General features: G+C 37.1%; 1 pseudogene; it reads right to left on the reverse strand.

Annotated features, from left to right (window-relative positions):
* Nucleotides 1-333: 333 nt before the first annotated feature.
* LOC102843338 overlaps nucleotides 334-5796 on the reverse strand; it is a 93769-nt pseudogene continuing 88306 nt past the window's right edge.

Genomic DNA, 5796 nt, shown 5'->3' on the forward strand with positions numbered 1-5796 from the left:
CATCACTCATTCTCTTTATTTGATAAAAAGTTTGATAAGATTGAAATATCAAATTCTTTTTCACCCTGCATGGTAATTTTTTAAAAAAATTTTTTCACACAGTGATGAAGTTTTTCCTCTGTTTTCATTGTGCAATCTTAACATTCTGAAGATGCAAAAATAAAGACCAATTTGTAAAACTAGACCATTCTTATGTTTTCATAGCATAATAAATAGTTCTCTTGATGATTGCAGGACTTGTAAGGAAGGCTGGTTGGTAGCATTCAGAAGCATACGGTAATGTCGGGTTTCTGACTGGTTTGTAGTCAGTTATTAACTTGTATGAAAGTACTATTAGACCAATCAGACAGCATGTATGCATTCATCATTTTCTGGATTGTTGGTAAGCAGCATATTTCCCTCAAATAAACTTGCCTCCCTGTGTCACAATGTCAACTCACTCACATTCACTTCAATGACGATACCTTTGGTAATAACACCCAATGTTGTCTACAGTGAGGATGAAGTATTCTTCTTTACACCCAGTATTGGCAAGCAAAAATGTGGCTTCAAGTTGAGAATGTGTTACATGTGTCTTCTAGAAATGTAAGCCCATTGGTCTGATGAATCTTTCATATTTAAATGTGTTGGGTTTGGAGTTTTGTTTTGTTTTTTTAAAAGCCATCTCCAACAAAGCAGACTTCCAGTAACCATCCTTTTTCATGCTCTCTTTTTCTCTTTCCTGTTTGAATAACTTTCAATACTTCTGTTTTCCCTGGGCATGAACTTGGGGGAGAGGGATTTCCCATTTCCCCATTTTTATTTTGTGTTTTTGTTTAATCATTTTGGAAAGTACTTTAGCCTGGGACTGCCCATCCTTGAGAAGTCTTCTCATCATTCTTTTGTTTGATATTTCTCTTCTCATGCATCTTGACGGTTGTTTTCATTTCTATTTTCTCAGCATGATTCTGCTTATGGTAGAGCTTCGTCTTCAGACCTACTATCTTAATTGCTTTCTTTGAGTATTCATGAGCCTCTCAACTTTCTTTCTCCTTTTTCTCATAGTAATCCAAATAGTACCAACAGCACTTTTGGTGTACTCATTTTGTGGCATGGTGACAGCAGCAAAGAGCCCAGATGCACTCTCTGGCCCACAAAGAAGCTCTCAACTTCCAGGTCTCCAAGACCCACAACAGACTCTGCATAGCCCAGTGTCTGGAAAGCGACACCTTCTAAAACTTCATGGTAGTTTTCATTGCATAAGCAAAAGAATTGGTGATAGTTCACAATAGGAATATGCATTGCCCAAAAAGTCTAATATGAGAGAGATTATATGTTTAATTATATAACAATTAACAAAGTTAGAGTTTACAAAGAAAAGTTGAAAGTTGTAGCATTATTTCTGTTCCATAATTTGTTATTGCTGTTACATGGCAATAAGCCAACTGTAATTCATAGTGAGCCTATAAACAATAGATTTGAATTAGATTCTCTCCTCTGCTATCCTCACCATCTTCGATACACTTAAACCAATTGTCCCTGACTGTGTCTATCAGTCTTGATAAGGGTCTTCCTCTCTGCCTTTCCAAGCATGATGTCCTTCTTCAAAGAATGGTATCTTCTAACAACATGTCCAGAATAAGTGAGATGAATTTTCACCATCCTGAAAATGAATAGGGATGATAGAAAGATAGTTGATGCCTTTGAGCTGTGGTGCTGGAGAAGAGTGTTGAATATACCATGGACTGCTAGGAGAACAAACGGGTTTGTCCTAGAGAGGTTGAAGCCAGAATGCTCCTTGGAGTCAAGGATTCTGAAGCTTCGTCTGACATACTTTGGGCAAGTTACAAGGAGGGACTGATACTTGGAGAGGGGCATCATGTTTGGGAGAGTGGAGGAACGGTGCAGGAGAGGAAGACCCTCGATGAGATGGATAGATTCTGTGAGTGGAGTGATGGAAATGAGTGTGTCTGAGACGGTGAAGATGGTACAGGATATAACGGCATTTAGCGCTCTTGTACATAGGGTCGCTATGAATTGCAAGCAACTCAATGGCACATAACAACAACAACAACTTCCAAGAAACGCTCTAGCCATATTCTTTTCTTGGTATTCTTATTTGCTTTTTTGGCAATCAGTGAATATTCAGTATTAATTACCAACAGCCCAATACAAAGGCAAAGATTTGCTTGTGTCATCCTTATTCATTGTCCAACTATCATATGCATAGCAAGTAATCGAAAAGATCATGGCTTGGATCAGGCAGAGCTTAGTGTTTAAACTGATGTACTTGCTCTTCACCATTTTGGAGAGATTCCTGACACTATATATCTTGTAGTTGTTGTCGTTGTTGAAAACAACTCGTAGCGAACCTATGAATAATCACTCTGAACCTCGGCCTGTCCTGAGCACCCAACTGTCTCTGACACACCTAACCCTATTGCCACAGTCACTGTATCAATCCATCTCATCTGGGGTCTTCTTCTTCTACACCAACACTCTACCTTTCTAAGCATAGTCTCCAAGGACTGGTATCTCCTAGAATAATGGCCAAAGTATGTGAGATGGAACTTCAAAATCCTTGTCCCCAAGGATCAAAATGGTTTCACCTTCTCCAGGATGTACCTATTTGTTCTATTAGTGTTCCATGTTATATTCGAAACTCTTCTGTATTACTACAACTAAAAGGTATCTATTCTTCTTTTGTCATCCTTAGTCATTATCCAGTTCTCAAATATATCTTGTTGGTTGTTGTTGTTATGTGCCATCAAGTTGCCTGCAATGATAGCAAACGTACATTAGCTGTGAACCCTGTCCTGTCTTGCACCAATCTTATTGTCTCCAACAGATCGAATTCCATTTTTCCAGTCCCCGAGTCAATCGATCTCACCCTGGTCTTCCTCTTTGGCACTGTCCCTCCACACTTCCAAGCATGACCAGAATGATGTCCTTCTTCAAGGGCAGGTCCTTCATGAGAATGTGCCCAGAATATGTGAGATGGAACTATGAAATATTTGTCTTCAGAGAGGAGCTTGACTTCACCCTCTCCAGGATAGACCTACTTGTTTTCCTGACAGTTCACAGTATGTTCAAGACTCCTTTCCAGCACCATACATCCATCTTTTCTTCTTTGTTTTTGTAATGATTTTTTGCATTCTTCAAGGATGATATTCTTTTTTCCCTTTTTTATTGTTTTTCTACCAGTTTATTTACAAAATTCATATACAAATTTGAACAAATTATTTTAATTTCCCTCACCCCCCACTTATCAAATTGTACAATCCAATGACTAATCCCCCGTTCCCCCTGCACATCCACATCTCTCTGCTTCCAGCCTCTTCCAGCCCTCTTGGATCCTTACACTCATTCAAAAATAACTGTTTTATACAATATTTATCCATATGTTCACTCAGCATAATGCACTCCAGTCCCTCCCAAGTTAAGTAATAATTTACAAAGTAATTGCTCCTGGTTGCTGCATAGTATTCCATTGTGTGAATTTACCATAATTTCTCAATCCATTCATTTGTGGTTGGATATTCGGGCTGTTTCCATATTCTTGAAGTGGTGAATAACACTGCTATGTTGTTTATATCCTTCCACATCTCATCTGGTTTGCGTCCATTAGTGTTCAAGCCTCAAACTTCTTCCCGAGATGGTCTTTTAATTCTAGTGGAATAGATTCTAGATCTACAATGCTGTAAATAAAAAGCTAAAGAAAAACAAAGTCACATTCATTCTTAAAAAAGATAATTTCTAAATCCATATTGAAATACAGTGCTGTGAGTGACAGAATAATATCCATACACATACAAGGAATACCTATTAATACTATTATCATTCAAATATATGTACCAAAAATCAGGGCCAAAAAGAAGGAAACAGATTACTTCTACCATCTTTTGCAGAAAAACCATCAACCAAACATAAAACCAAGATACTTTGATAATAGTTGACTGGAATGCAAAAGTTGGGAATAGGGAAGAAGAATCAGTAGTCGGAAAGCATGGACTTGGTAACAGAAATGACGCTGGAGATAGAATGATAGAATTCTGTATGATCGATGACCTATTCATTACAAATACATTTTATAAAATACATAAACAGTGACTATACACATAGATTTCCCCTGATGGTCTACACAAGAATGATATTGACCACCTCTGTGGGAAAAATAGCTGGAAAAACTCAATATTAGCTGTGAAAACTAAGCCAGCTCCCACTTGTGGAACAGATTACTCATATGCAAGCTCAAACTGAAGCTAAAGAAAATAAAATCAAATCCACAAGAACCAAAGTTTGACCTCAAGTCTATCCCACTAGATTATGTCTTGAGAGACTTAAGTTCGTATACCTAAATATCAATAAATTAACAGGTCAACTGCACTGTTACGTAAGAAATATTTTCTGTACTCTAAAAGCTGAAAAAAAGAGTCAAGTAGTTTAAGGAATAGATTTTTAAAATTACCAACCAAGGGTTTGAATTATATTTTATTCTATGCATTAAAGATTTGAAGTATAGAATAGGCTGCCCATAGCTAATAAGGATCAAGGATGATATTCAAATCCAAGAACCACTGCTCAAGGTTCATGCTCTTACCATCTACAAAAGCTTCCAGACTAATTGAATATTTATAAGAGTTCAGAGAGTTAATTTGACTAAAAGTTCTCAAGTGGGCTTTCTAAAGGAGAAGTAACTAGAGTTAGTTCTTGAAGAACAAATAGGGCTTTTTAAAATGGAGTAAAGCCATGAAAGATATCCCGACCTGGAGGAGGAGAGTATCACACATACGGCAGGGAAGTAGACGTGATGGCATAGGGGCACTGGACTGGAACAAATAGTGCATACTAGGAAATGTCATGATATAAGACAAGATGAATGTAGGGAGCTAATTTTTAGGGACATGAGTGTGTAGAATGGTCTATAACAGAGAAAGTTTAAATGGGAGTAAAAAGAAAAATCATTGTATGTTCCCATCGCATGATGCTTTTTCCTCAGAGCAGAGCAGCACTACACTCAGAACAAGAGACACAGTCTAGGAATTGTTTTATTCATTTTCTGTCCATGTTTCTAACTCTTCTGTTGGTTAGATGGTATGATTATTTATTTCTTGAAGGGAGGTTTAAGTTATATGAAGAAAAGAAGATTATTTATTCGAGAATGTCATCAATCAAGAGGGAGAGAAAGAAGGATTAAAACACTATAGATTATTTTTAGGAGTGCAAAAAAAATTTAAATACCAAGCCCATTTAAAATATTATAATAATGTCCTCAACATAAGACTATCCTTGGTGTATGTATTTTTCCTGCATTTCTGTCTTAATTATGACTTATTTTTATTTTAAATCCTATTTACCTATGACTTATTCATTGCAAATATGTTTTTTAAAAGACAAAAACACAGGTTATATACATAGATTTCACCTGATGGTATGCATAGGAATCAGATAGACTACATCTTCGGAAAGAACCGCTGGAGAAGCTCAATATCAGCTGTGAAAACTAGGCCAGGAGTTAATTGTGGAATAGACCACCAAAAACTAAGTTCAAGCTGAAGCTGAGGAAAATTAAACCAAATCCATGGGAACCAAAATATTACTTTGAGTTTATCCCACCTGAATTTCAGAACCATCTCAGGAACAGGTTTGAGGCTTTGAACACTAATAAGCGAAGACCAGATGAGCTGTGAGAGGATATCAAGCGTATCATCCAGAAAGAGTGCAAATGGTCATTGAAAAGACAGAATAGGAAGAAAAAAAAGACCAAAACGAATGTCAGAAGAGACTCTGAATATTGCACTGGAGCACAGAGCAGCC

This window comes from Elephantulus edwardii, unplaced genomic scaffold, assembly GCF_000299155.1.
Source record: "Elephantulus edwardii isolate Elephantulus edwardi_28Jun2011 unplaced genomic scaffold, EleEdw1.0 scaffold00019, whole genome shotgun sequence".
In the NCBI taxonomy this organism is placed as follows: domain Eukaryota; kingdom Metazoa; phylum Chordata; class Mammalia; order Macroscelidea; family Macroscelididae; genus Elephantulus; species Elephantulus edwardii.